Source organism: Theropithecus gelada, chromosome 11, assembly GCF_003255815.1.
Source record: "Theropithecus gelada isolate Dixy chromosome 11, Tgel_1.0, whole genome shotgun sequence".
Lineage (NCBI taxonomy): Eukaryota > Metazoa > Chordata > Mammalia > Primates > Cercopithecidae > Theropithecus > Theropithecus gelada.
Window position 1 is genome coordinate 106,583,382 of NC_037679.1, and position 14,176 is coordinate 106,597,557.

Here is a 14,176-nt window from a genome sequence, read left to right on the forward strand (position 1 = left end):
TATGATTGTAAGATAATAGATAACGTTCATTATTGGTTAATCCAAATAGTTTATGTATAGCCTTTCTGTCTTTATTTATTGAGACTGAGTTTCGCTCTGGTTGCCCAGGCTGGAGTGAAATGGCGCGATCTCGGCCCACCACAACCTCCGCCTCCGGAGCTCAAGCTTTTCTCCTGCCTCCCGGGTTCAAGTGATTCTCCTGCCTCAGCCTCCCGGGTAGCTGGGATTACAGGCATGCACCACCACGCCCGGCTAATTTTGTATTTTTAGTTGAGACAGAGTTTCTTCATGTTGGTCGGGCTGGTCTCGAACTCCCAACCTCAGGTGATCCGCCCGCCTTGGCCTCCCAAAGTGCTGGGATTACAGGCGTGAGCCACCGCGCCTGGCCGCCTTTCTGTCTTTACCTCTACCCACATTAGTGTTGTTTAGTTTTATTTCCTGAAGATAGGGATGCTCAGGGATTTGCTTATTGATGTTTCAGGTTGTTTTGGAATTGGACTTTTTTATTTTAAGGAATCAGACCTCTAAAATCTGCCAGTTTTTAAAGTAAAAGCCATCCTTTGTGCTTCTCAGCGTCTTCTGTTTCACAGTCTCTGGCATACTCTTTATGATAGCTTGGCCTTTGGGTGTCTTTTTTTGCTGCTGCTGCAGTTTGTGTTTCACATATCCTCAGAGAGATTCAAAAAATTTCCAACTTCTCTGTGTTCCTTGTTTTATTCTTTCTTTCTTGTTTTCTCTTCCTCTTCATGTAGAAGGCTGTGAGGAAGTGACAGATGGAAGGGAAAACCCAGTGCAGTACTCTGGAATTGGGACTCACCTAGAGGAACGGATTGCTTGTGAAGTAGTAAACCCCTCTTAATAGGAAGTGGTATTTCCAAGACAGAAGTGGGGCACGTTTCAGGAAGCTATCGGCTCTTAGAGTGCTTAGTATGCTCAGTACACACATTAATTCCCTTGACAAGAATCTTGCCCTTGTTCGTTTACAACAGTGCCAACAGAATGCGGGATAACATTGTAGACTCTTCCAGTTTTGCCATAGTAACATTCGTGGGGTATGATATTGGGGAAGTGGTATTTCCAAGACAGAAGGGGAGCGTTCTGAAAGTTTTCCAGAAAAATCAGCAAGTAATTTTTTTTTTTTTTTTTTTGCTTTGAGTATTTCTTTGGGGGGGGGACATCACACTTCTTTTTTTTTGAGACGGAGTCTCGCTCTGTGGCCCAGGCTGGAGTGCAGTGACACGTTCTCGGCTCACTGCATCCTCCGCCTCCTGAGTTCAAGCAATTCTCCTGCCTCAGCCTCCTGAGTAGCTGGGACTGCAGGCGTGTCTGCACACCCAGCTAAATTTTTATTTTTAGTAGAGACAGGGTTTCACCATGTTGGTAAGGCTGGTCTCAAACTCCTGAGGGACCTCAGGTGATCCACCCACCTTGGCCTCCCGAAGTGCCAGGAATACAGGTATAAGCCACCGCGCCCGGCCAGGACATCACACTTCTACTCAATGAAGAGAAATGTTTTTATACCTTTCGTCTTTTTTACCCCTATTATGCCATGAATTCATAGGGAATAAGTTCCAGTAGCTCAGGCTCTTTTTCACTGGTGGAGCAGACTGGTGCTTCAATTGAACTCAGGTACCTTTCTTTTTTAGTTTACTTTTTTTTTTTTGAGATAGGGTTTTGCACTGTTGCCCAGGCTGGAGTGCGTTGCTGTGATCACAGCTCACTGCAGCCTTGAACTCCTGGGCTCAAAGCAGTCCTCCACCTCAGCCTCCCAAGTGACTGGGACTACAGGAATTCACATCCACGCCCAGCTAATTTTTTGCAGAGATGAGGGTCTCACTGGCTTCTGTTTCTGATCATTTTCCTTCACATGTTTCTGGAAGCTGTCAGCTCTTAAGAGTACTTAAAAAGCTCAATACACACATTAATTCTCTTGGCAAGAATCTTTTCTTTTTTTGTTTACAACAGTGCCAACAGAATGCTGGGTAACATTGTAGACTTCCAGTTTTGCCATAGTAAGATTTGTAGGGCATTCCTTTTTTTTTTTTTTTTTTTTTTTTTGAGATGGAGTCTCTGTTCCCAGGCTGGAGTGCAGTGGCATGATCTTAGCTCACTGCAATCTCTGCCTCCTGGGTTCAAGCTATTCTCCTGCCCTAGCCTCGCTAGTAGGTGTGACTACAGGCATGGGTCACCATGCCCGGCTAATTTTTTTTTTGAGACAGGGTCTTGCTCTGTTGCCCAGGCTTGATGCAGTAGTGCAATCTTGGCTCACTGTAAACTCTGCCTCCAGGGTTCAGGTGATTCTCCTGCCTCAGCCTCCTGAGTAGCTGGGATTACAGGTGCATGCCACCACAACTGATTAATTTTTGTATTTTTATTAGAGACAGGGTTTGCCATGTTGGCCAGGCTGGTCTGGAACTTGTGGCCTCAAGTGATCCACCCACCTTGGCCTCCCAAAGTGCTGAGATTACAGGCGTGAGCCATTGCACCTGGCCAACTTTTTGCATGTTTTAGCAGAGACAGGGTTTCATCATGTTGGCCAGGCTGGTCTGGAACTCCTCACTTCAGGTGATCTGTGTAGGCCATTCCTTATTAAACAGTGCCCATTCCATTGATGTCTACAATATCACCCTTCTTTTTTTTTTTTCTTTGAGACGCAGTCTCGCTCTGTCACCAGGCTGGAGTGTAGTGGTACAATCTTGGCTCACTGCAACCTCTGACTCCCTGTTTCAAGCAATTCTCCTGCCTCAGCCTGCCGAGTAGCTGGGATTACAGGCATGTGCCACTATGCCCAGCTAATTTTTGTATTTTTAGTAGAGCTGGGACTTCACTATGTTGGCCAGGATGGTCTTGATCTCCTGACCTTGTGATCTACCCGTGTCGGCCTCCCAAAGTACTGGGATTACAGGTGTGAGCCAGTGCGCCCGGCTACAATATCACCTTTCTTGTAGGTTTCCATGTGTGTGGTCAAAGGAACAACTCCATGCGTTCTAAAAGGCCTGGAGAACATCTGTTGGTGCCTTTTCTCTTTCCCTTTGTGTTCATCATTTTGGTGAATTACTGGAAGATGGCAGTTCCAGCCAAAAGGCAGAAATAATATATCATAAAAGTCTTTGCTAGCTTGATCTTTCAGTGTTAATTTTGAAATTAAATCTTAATGCTGTGTCCATTATCTTGTCCAGAAAATAATACTAATGTTATGGGTGTTTAAGGATGGTAGAAGAACGTATTGTTCTTTATTTTTCCTAACTTGAGATTCAGAATATATTCTTTCTGGTTTTCAGTTTTTTCCTTTTCAGACCTTTGCAACATTTAACAGCTTACTGAAGGTCTTCAATAATTTCGAATAAGTCCAAGAAAAATACATAGGATTCTGGGCTATTTTACTTAGCTGTAAGATCACATAAAGGTTATTTCTAAAACCAGCAATCTGGTGGGGTGAAGGAAGGTTCAAAATGCCACTGTTTAGCCTAAAAGAGTGAAGTTAAAATTTGAGGGTAAGCTATCCGTGAATTACTTCCTGAAGGATACACAGGTAAGCACAATGAATTCGATTCTCACTCTTTATTAATTCATTGTTTTTATAAGTACTTAGAAACTAGCAGCTTTAAAAACCTTAGTGAGTATCAAAAAGAAAATTCATTTTAAATGTCTCTGGATGGAGAGTGCCTCTGGAGTACTCTACTTGCACTTCGAATTCATGTTGTAGTTGTAGATGAGTAATATTTACATGTCATGTACAATACTGGACTCTCCTTCAACAGTCAGGCACTGTGAAACTGTCCTTATGTAAGGCTTTGGCAGCTCCCAGCCCTGCCTTTTCTGTGCCCTAGTTATAATCCCACAAAATTGTACTGTCCTCCTAGTATATACAGACATACACACAAAACATACTTTTCCCTCACATTCTGTATGAGTCAGTCTCTGGTTCCATTTTCCTCAGTGTAAGGGAAGACGAGAATTGGGGTTTGGAAGTGTGGTGGCTGTGCCAGTGAGAGCATAAAGGATGACAAACTGGCTGACAGCAAGACCAGGGCAACAGGAAGAGGACAGAGTAGGCAGGAACAGCAGTTATAGAGAGGTAGTATTTGACTGAGTAGGTCAGGAAACATGATGATGATGATGATGATGATGATGTGAGGACCTCCCTTTATAAAGATTTTGTATTCTGAGTTGTTTTTACCAGTGGTGATAAATGAATTTGCTGAGAGTTCTCCACACTCTGCCATCTAGCCGGCTGGAGTGAGAGCAGGACGAATTTGAATGGGGAACAGCTTTGCCTCCCAAGTTTCTAGCAGTATGCCTAATACAGCATCAAGTACTCATTAATAGAGATTGAATTAAATTGGATCAGGGTGACATGAAGGAGATGGCCCTGATGTGCTCAGGCTTTATTAATCAGTGTGCTCCAGCTGAGCAAACCAGCCAGCACGTACTTACCATGGCAAATGAGAGAAATAAAGCAAGAGATAGATTGGGCATCTCAAAGTGGGGTTTAGGAAAGTGTTAAGTAGCAGAGCTCAATTGCTAACTGAGTAGATCTCCTACTAGGCTTGTTGGGAAGGAAAAAAATCTTGGCTAATTTATTTACTTTTTTGAGCTTCCATATCCTTATCTGTTAAATGTGGCCAATAGGTGAGGTTTTGGTGAGGATTAGGGATGATACATTTAAAGCTCTAGTACAGACTCTAAAACATAGTAGGCTCTCAAAACACGTTACCATTATTATATTACCTAACAGTGATTCCTTGGGCCTTTGCACAGTGCAGTAGGTCCCTGAGATGCTCATTTTAGTAATTCCTAAGTATATGCTGTTGTATAAGATTTGTAGCACCTATACTACCCTTGGCTCCAGACTGTGCCCCAGATGGGACAGGGGCAGTGGGGTGGGACATAAAATGAACTTAAGCTCTGTCATTAACTGTTAGATAGTGTGAGAAAGGTAGTCTCCTGAGGCCACCTCCATGTTTACCACTAGGAAAAAGTACTTGTTTTTATGAAAATCTCTTCTCCTTGGCCAGGTGTGGTGGCTCATGCCTGTAATTCCAGCACTTTGAGAGACTGAGGTGGGTGAATTGAGTTCAGGAGTTCAAGATCAGCATGGGCAACATGGTGAAACCCCATCTCTTCAAAAAATACAAAAATTATCCAGGTGTGGTGGTATGTAGCTGTAATCCCAGCTACTCAGGAGGGAGGCTGAGGCATGAGAATTGCATAAGCCCAGGAGGTGGAGGTTGCTGTGAGCCAAGATTGTGCCACTGCACTCCATCCTGGGCAATGGAGCTGGACTCTGTCTCAAAAAAAAAAAAAGAAAGTTTGTTCTCCCTTGACCTGCTACATTCAATTAGAAAATAGAAATGTGTTATTTTCAGAGGCTTTGATCATAGATAGAAAGTTCTCATTTTTTATTTTATGTTGGACTTTATGTTTATTGAATGAACACATGAATAAATTGAAATATCCTAAGGTGTCAAGATCCAGTTGAGGGACTGATGCAGGAGTGGGCTGGCTGATGGCTGCAGCATGCCAATATGGGCTGCCATTTCCTTCCACACTTCTTTTCTACTTTGTGTTCTACGTGATTATCTGGAAATGAGGTTTCTTGCACTTTCCTTACCCTTTTAACCCCCTTCCTCTGCCAAAGTCTTCTGATTCTTTTCAGTTCTGAGTAGTGCTGGTTCTCAAAAAATTTTTTAATTTGGCAAAAAAATCTCCTTGACATTCTCGCATATATTCTTTGGCTCCTTAACCATCCTCCGGTGCAGTTGGAGTTACCTTCCTTGGGCCGTGCCTTATAGCCCAGACATTTTCTGCTTTTCCTGTCCTCTTACTCACATCAACACTTTCTAGAAGACCAAGACAAAAGAGCCATGTCATCTATTAAACAAATCTCTGACAGTAGACATTAATGTGCTTATGTGCTTTCTTTCTTTTCTTTTCTTTTTTTTTTTTTGAAACGGTCTCACTCTGTCGCCCGGGCTGGGCACAGTGGTGCAATCATGGTTCACCGCAGCCTCCACCTCCCTGGCTCAAGTGATCCTCCCACTTCAGCCTCTGGAATAGCTGGGACCACAGGCGCCTGCTACCACTCTTGATTAATTTAAAAATATTTTTTGTAGAGACAGCCTGTGTTGTCCAGGCTGGTTTCAAACTCCCGAGCTCAAGCAATCTGCCCATCTCGTCCTCCCAAAGTGCTGAGATTACTACAGACGTGAGCCACCATGCCCGGCTGCCTTTCTTTGTCTAGGTTACATGCACATTTCAACTTGAGTACCTCTACGGATAATTCAGAAACCAAGGAGTAATTTAAATACCACAGAAACCAGTTGAAATCTAAGTTTAAATAACCTTAATCTAAATTTAATCTAAGTTTAAATAACCTTATTCAGAATGTTTTGTCCTCTAAGATTTTCAGGAAAGTGTATTTATTAATTCATCCAACATTTGTTGGACACCTAATATGTATGAGGCATTGTGCTAGGCATTGGAGTTGCAAAGATGATTGAGAGTTTGTAACTGTTCTCAGGGAACATTTTATTGGGTGAGGCAGACAGATAGAAAAGTAATTACGATATGGTGAGGTAGAAAATGAGGGCAATAGAGGCAAAGTTCTTTTGGGGCACTAAGAGTGGATGCTTAGCTGTCGAAGTATGTCAGACATGGGTTTACAGAGTAGGAATGAGTCTTTAAAGAACTGGAGTCCCCTCCAAAACAGGAAAGATGGAATATCGTGTACTAAAGCATCTTGCACAGTACAGTAAGTATTTTGGTACAGCTGGAGAAGGATCGACAGACTTTCTGTAAAGGGCCGTGCACACCATATTGTCTCTGTTGGAATTATTCCACTCTGCCATTGTATCATGAAAGCAACCATAAGCAGAATATAATGAATGGGCATGGCTGTGTTCCAGTAAAACTTTATTTTCAAAAACTGGGCCAGGCACAGTGGCTCATGTACAGGCATGAGCCAGCATTTTGGGAGGCCAAGGTGGGCAGATCACCAGAGGTCAGGAGTTCGAGACCAGCCTGACCAACATGGAGAAACCCCGTCTCTACTAAAAATGTAAAATTAGCTGGACGTGGTGGTGCATGCCTGTCATCCCAGCCACTCGGGAGGCTGAGGCAGGAGAATTGCTTGAACCCAGAAGGCGGAGGCTGCAGTGAGCCGAGATCGCACCATTGCACTCTAGCCTGGGCAACAAGAGCAAAACTCTGTCTCAAAAAAAAAGAAAAAAAAAAAACTGGCAGTAGGCTGTATTTGGGTTGCCAGCAGGGCGGTAATTTATTAACCCTGAACTACAGCATAAAGCACAAGTAGAGGTGTGGTCAGAGATGAGGATGAAAGATAAGCAGGGACCAAATTACAATATACGTGGTAAACAAGGCTGAGAAATTTGGGTCAGTATTTTTCAGAGTGGAAGAGACCTGGTGAATCAGATTCTTTCAGGATAGGGTCTGGGAATTTTGTGAGTGGCTTCCCAGTTGAGTGGCTCTTATGTGTAATGAGGTTTGAAAAACCAAGGCCATAGATGTTGGGGAGCCATTGAAGGGTTTTAAAGCAGAAGTGACAAAATCAGATTTGTGTTTTTGAAGAAAAATGCCAGTGCCTATATGGAGAACAGATTAGGGTGAAAATGTAGGAACTGGGACAAGACCAGAGGCAGATGGTCCAATTATGAAAGAACATGGGTTTTAGCATATGACTTGAGTTCAAATCTCATTTTCACCCTTTCAAACTGTTGTGATTTTGGACAGATTATTTAATCTCTTCAGATACTACTTTCTTCAGATACAGATTGGGTGTGTTAACAAGGACCTTATTGAGTTATTGTGAGAATTAAATGTAGTATATGTATGATCCCATACCAAAAGAACTTAATACATACTGAGTTCAATAAATCCTGGTCTTTTTTGAATTCTCATCGGTCTGGTTAGATTGTGCAGAAGAAAGGCCTGAAGACCATATTAGAGACTTTACAGTGTAAGTTGCAGTTGATGCGGCGTGCTTAAAATTCCGAAAGGATAAAGAGTGGAGAGAATAGAGAGCTAAAGAGAGCCCTGGAAAACTCTAAAGTGATCAGAAGATTCCTGAAGAATAGGACTCAGCAAAATAAACTGAAAAGAGAGGTCAGTGACGTAAGAGAACCAGAAGACAGGGCTGTTGTGCCATCTAAGAGTGGAGAGACTTTTAAAAAGAGGACTTACCAGTTGCAGGGGATGGGGGAAGGGATGGGGTTGGGAGAGGAGAGGCAGAAGTTAACTCTCAGGCTAGAGATGCCTACTTGATCTTTCTCCTGTCGACTAGAAAAACTGGCAGAAAGGTAACAGCAGGAAGATGTGAGTAGACTTTGCTGCTTTCTGTAGATCTGGCAAATAAAAAAAGAGAAGAAGCCTAACCCACAGCTGTGAAGGAAGTTATGGGAGCCTTAACATCAAATGAAAATGCCACTGCTTGTTTTGTTTTTTCTTTAAAGTGGTAAAGAGCAGTGGCTAGCCACATTCATATTTATCTTATTTTTCTTTAATCCGTGGGAGATAACTTTTCTCTTTATGTTTTTAAGAGAAAGACAAAACAGGCCCTCCTGTTTTCCTTTTTGGCTGAGGCTGCTGGTACTTCTTCATCTAGATACAGTAGTTCTCTTAACTTTAACAACTTGAAACTTTTAGTAGTCGCCTTAATTAGAGCATCAGGATGTAAATAAGTGTAAAAAGGGTGATAAAAGAAGCGTTCTTAATTGGTTTTCAGATTTCACATCCCTGAGAAGGAGCATTTCCTTTTATCAGCTTTAAAGTTGTTGGTGGTAGTAGTATCAATTTGAAGCACTTTCAAAATATTGCTGATTTTTCTTTTTCATTTATTCATTAAATTATCAATCTTTTAATAAATATCTCTTAAATGCCTGGCTCTGTGCTGGACACTGTGGGATTGCAAAAGAGTAGAAAACATAGCTTCTGTGCTTGAGGAGCTCAGACTACTTGGGGAGATAGAAAAATGTGTGAGTCCACTAAAAAAACAATTTAACAAAGCATATAAATTCAGTGTGATATTAACTCTGTGTTCCAGGACTTTGAAGAAAAATGACTTATGGATTGAGGGTGGTGGTCAGTGAGAGCTTCAGAGAAAGAGGGCTAGAGCTGATCTTAACAAAACAAGATTTGCCCTTTTGGATGGTGGGAGGATAGAGGGAAAATAGAAATGTAGGTATAGTTAGAAGTGCAGGGGATGGAGTTCAGGCTAGTGGTCTCTAGGGAGACTGGCTTGAGTTGATACAGAGGGTGCCTGCTAGAGAACTGGCTTTGTGCAGGAATCCTGGATGCAGTGGGCTGAATGGTGGCCCCTCAAACAGTATGTCCGTGTCTGAATCCCTGGAACCTGTGGTTATCACCTTATATGGTAAAACAGTGAATATTACCTTGGATGGCAAAAGATGTGATTAAGAATTTTGAGAGGAGGAGCTTATCCTCCATTATCTAGATAGGCCCTAAATCCAGTGACAAGTGTCCTTTTAAGACTGAGGCAGAGGGAGCTTTGATGGACAGATGAGGAAGCAGTGTGACCACTGAGGCAGATTGGAGTGATGTGGCCACAAGTCAAGGAATGCTGGCAGCCACCAGAAGCTGGAGAGGCAAAGAATAGATTCTCCCCCATGGCCTGCAGAGGGAATGCAGCTCCGCCAGACTGCCCCAGTCTGGACTTCCAGAGCCAGAGAATAAATTTCTGGGTTTAAGCCACCACATTTGTGGTAATTTGTTACAGCAGCCCCAAGAAATGAGTATAATGGATATGATGACTTTGTAAGTAGTGCTGAGCCAGAGGTCTCTTCTTGAACTTGAGGGTGACATGGCCAGGGCCATTAGAGAAAATTTGTTATTTCTATAATGATCAGGTATTACTTTTTTACAGTGAAGAAAAACACCCTTGAAAAGAAAGGTTAATCTGGCAGCTCTTGCAAAATGGATTGACTAGGGAAGTGGGGTGGAAAAGGGGAGATGGTGGGGAGATGCACTGGGCACCTATTGTAACAACCTGTGAGTAGTGCCCTGACTGGTGTTGGGGTGTCAGTGAAGCAGGATATTTCCTGGACCCTTTCGCAGGACTCACTACAGGAGTGCCTCATATACTCAACCCACCACTCTCAGCTCCTTGCAGTAGGGAGCATGTGAGCAAACAAGTGAGGGAACTGGAATGAATGAGCACTGGAATCGGCCAGCTGCTTTGGTGCTGGCAGGAGTGAACTTTCTGCAGACCCAAAGACAGCATCCAGGTAGGGGTGCCTGAGACTTCTGAAGCCCCAGAGGGAGTGTTACAGTGCTCTTTGAGCTCTGCCATCCGTGGATGGCTCAACCATTAATAGCTCAGTGGACCCTTTGCCTTTTCTTGTGAGGCAACTGCCCTCCACCAGCAAGGGCAAAGGGCCAGTGTGACTGCCTTTTGTTTCTACACTTGTGGCTCCCAAGCTCTTATCCATCGTCCAGGTAAATGAGGTCACACAAATGAATTGAAGGATGGTGAATGCGGGGGATTTTATTGCTGATGAAAGTGGTTCTCAGCAGGAGGGGGAACTGAAAAGGGGATGGGACTGGTAAGTAATCTTCCCTTGAAGTCCAGCTGTCTCCAGCCAGACTCTTCTCTGAAGTTACGCCATCAAGCCATTCCTCTGAAGTCAAGCTGCTGCTCTCTGACATCTAGTTGTAGTCTCGTCTACCAGCTGAGTTTGGGGGTTTTATAGGCACAGGATGGGGTGTGGCAGGGCCATGGGTGGCTTAGGAAAAGGCAACATTTGAGTGGGAAAACAGGGATGTAAGTTCTCATTTTGGGCCGTCATTTCAGGCTTTTCGGCTTGAGGATGGGTTTTGTCGGGGACCCACCCTTTTCTGTCTAGAATTTTCTGTCTCCTGTCCCTGTCAGTAGGAATGGTGAAGAAGAGAGAAATCAGAGGTTTATAAAGGAATACAATGGCATCACTTTAGTGGGTGGGCATGGAGAATCACAGTAGTAGAGGGAAACTTCAGTGAGGTGTAACATGAAAAAGTTTGTTAGTTAACCTCCTCAGCACACCCCTTAACTGAGTGCCTAATATCAAAGTGAGTTGCATTAAATGAATAACCATGTATCATAAATACAACAGTGTATTTAATGCACCTGTCAGTGTTAGAGCTTTTTCAAGGAATTATCTGATCAGGTTAATGCGTCCTGTCTGGGATGTGGATGGGAATAGGCATGTGTGATTACCTTCTGACAGGCTGCCATGATACAAATCTGGGGACTTGGGTTCTAGTCCCTGCTCTGATGGAAGTCTCTGGACTAAAATCTTGTCATCTATGAAATGAAGAGATCACATATCCATGTCTGTGTATACACATCCCTCCACCACCAGCATTCTTGTCTACATTGATATTCTGCTGTCTGCAGTGTTACTGTTTGTTTCATATCTGCTGCTTTTCACTAGTCTAAATGCACGAAGGTTAAGGGTCCTATTGCTTTATATTTATCCCTAAAGTTTTACAGTGTTTGGGACAAAGTGAGTATTTAATAAAGGTCATTGAATAAAGGAATTAATGTGCCCCTCTTTACCTGAAAAAGATGAGGGTAATACTGCTTACCTCATCTGAGGTAGTGTGAAATAACATGAGATAGCGTGTAGGCCTCATTCAAGGCCTTGTTCATAATGAGCGCTTTATGACCACACACCCTGATTTAGCCCCGAACTTATGTTTTTATTCTGTTTGTCCTGAAAAATGGGAAGTAAATGGTCCAAGAATCTTTGGAATAGGATTAAATGTGGGTACTAGAGACTTCTTCATTTTAAGAAGCCCCAGTTAACTCCTAAAGAGCATGCAACTATAATTATGTGTTCTGTTTCTGTGGAAGTTAAACTTGTTGACTGTGAAGCTTAGGCCATCCATAATTTTCTCAGGCCTTTGCAGACTGGTTTCTATTTTGTCTTTTGCTATAATGGTTAATTTTAGAATTATCAGCAATGATTAAATCCAGTTTTATCTTAATTCTCAACCTTAAAACTCGTGAGTTAGAACCTTATGCTTGACCACTCCCCTCCAGAATACTCATTCTCCTCATAAGCTTCTGTATCTGTGCTACCTTGATTCTTCCCTTTCAGCTATTCTTTTTGCTTTTTCAGGTTCACTAGGCAACCATGTCTTTTTAAAAAATAATAGCTTTGTTGAAAGGTAATTCACAAACCATAAAATTCACCTTTTAATTTGTTCATCCTGTGATTTGTAGTATATTCACAGAGTTGTGCAATGATCATCACTATCTAATTCCAGAACAGTTCCATCACTCCAAGAAGAGGCTCTTATAACAAACTGTGGTACATCCCTCCAGTGGAATACTATTTAGCAGTAAAAAGAAGTGAGTTGCTAGGTGCACGTGTAATTCCAGCTACTTGGGAGGCTGAGGCAGGAAGATAGCTTGAAAACAAGAGTCTGAGACCAGCCTGGGCAACATAGCGAGGCCCTGTTTCTTAGAAAAAAAATAAAAATAAAGAAAAAAAGGAACAAGCTATCAAGCCACGAGAAGTCATGGAGGAGCCTTAAATGCATGTTGCTAAGTGAAAGGAGCCATTTTGGAAAAGGCAAAACTATAGAGATAGTAAAAAGTTCAGTGATTGTTCAGGGTTTCAGGAGACGGAGGAAGAAGGAGGAATAGATGGAGCACAGGGGATTTTCAGGGCAGTGAGACTATTCTGTATGATACTGCTTATCAAAATACATAGAATATACCACACCAAGAGTGAACCCTAATGTAAACTGTGGACTTCAGTTACTAATAATAAATCAACATTAGTTCATCAATTGTAATTAATGTACCACACTAATGAAAGATTTTTTTTTTTTGAGATGGAGTCTCGCTCTGTTGCCCAGGCTGGAGTGCAGTGGTGCGATCTTGGCTCACTGCAACCTCTGCCTCCTGGGTTCAAGCAGTTCTCTGCCTCAGCCTCCAGAGTAGCCGGGTTACAAGCGCCCACCACCACGCCTGGCTGTTTTTGTAGTTTTAGTAGAGACGGGGTTTCACCATCTTGGCCAGGCTGGTCTTGAACTCCTGACTTCGTGATCTACCCACCTCGGCCTTCCAAAGTGCCGGGATTACAGGCGTGAGCCACCACCGTGCCCGGCGAAAGATGTTAATGATAGGTGAAACTGTGAAAGTGGAGAAGGGGATAGTATGGGAACTCGCTGTACTTTCAGCTTAATTTTCCTGTAAACCTAAACAGCTGTAAAAAACAAAGTCTGTTAATTTAAAAAAGAAAAAAAGAAACTCTGAGGCCATTAACAGGTACTCCCCATTTTTTTCTTCCCTTCTCAGCCCTAAGCAACCATTAATCTACTTTAAGTCTCTGTAGATTTGGAATAATACAATATGTGGCCTTTTGTATTTGTCTTCTTTCACCTAGCATAATGTTTTCAAGGCTATCATTGTTGTACCATGTGTCTATACTTCATTCCATTTTATAGCTGAATAATGTTCCATTGTATGGAATAGAGTTTTTTTTTTTTTTTTTTTGAGACGGAGTCTCGCGCTGTGTCACCCAGGCTGGAGTGCAGTGGCGCGATCTCGGCTCACTGCAAGCTCCGCCTCCCAGGTTCAGGCCATTCTCCTGCCTCAGCCTCCGAGTAGCTGGGACTACAGGCGCCCGCCACCACGCCCGGCTAGTTTTTTGTATTTTTAGTAGAGACGGGGTTTCACCATGTTAGCCAGGATGGTCTCGATCTCCTGACCTCGTGATCCGCCCGCCTCGGCCTCCCAAAGTGCTGGGATTACAGGCTTGAGCCACCGCGCCCGGCAAACATTGTTACTTTCTTTTTTTTTTGAGACGGAGTCTCGCTCTGTCACCCAGGCTGGACTGCAGTGGCCGGATCTCAGCTCACTGCAAGCTCCGCCTCCCGGGTTTACGCCATTCTCCGGCCTCAGCCTCCCGAGTAGCTGGGACTACAGGCGCCCGCCACCTCGCCTGGCTAGTTTTTTGTATTTCTTAATAGAGACGGGGTTTCACCGTGTTAGCCAGGATGGTCTCGATCTCCTGACCTCGTGATCCGCCCGTCTCGGCCTCCCAAAGTGCTGGGATTACAGGCTTGAGCCACCGCGCCCGGCCATTGTATGGATATACTACATTTTGTTATCTATTCATCAGTTGATGGACATTTGGGTTGTTTCTGC

The 14,176-nt window shown here is 43.3% G+C and overlaps 1 protein-coding gene across 1 annotated transcript in view; it reads left to right on the forward strand.

Moving 5' to 3' along the window:
* The window catches only part of CREBL2 (cAMP responsive element binding protein like 2), a 32,696-nt gene that overhangs the window by 994 nt on the left and 17,526 nt on the right, over positions 1 to 14,176 (forward strand). The gene's annotated exons all lie outside the window — the stretch shown is intronic.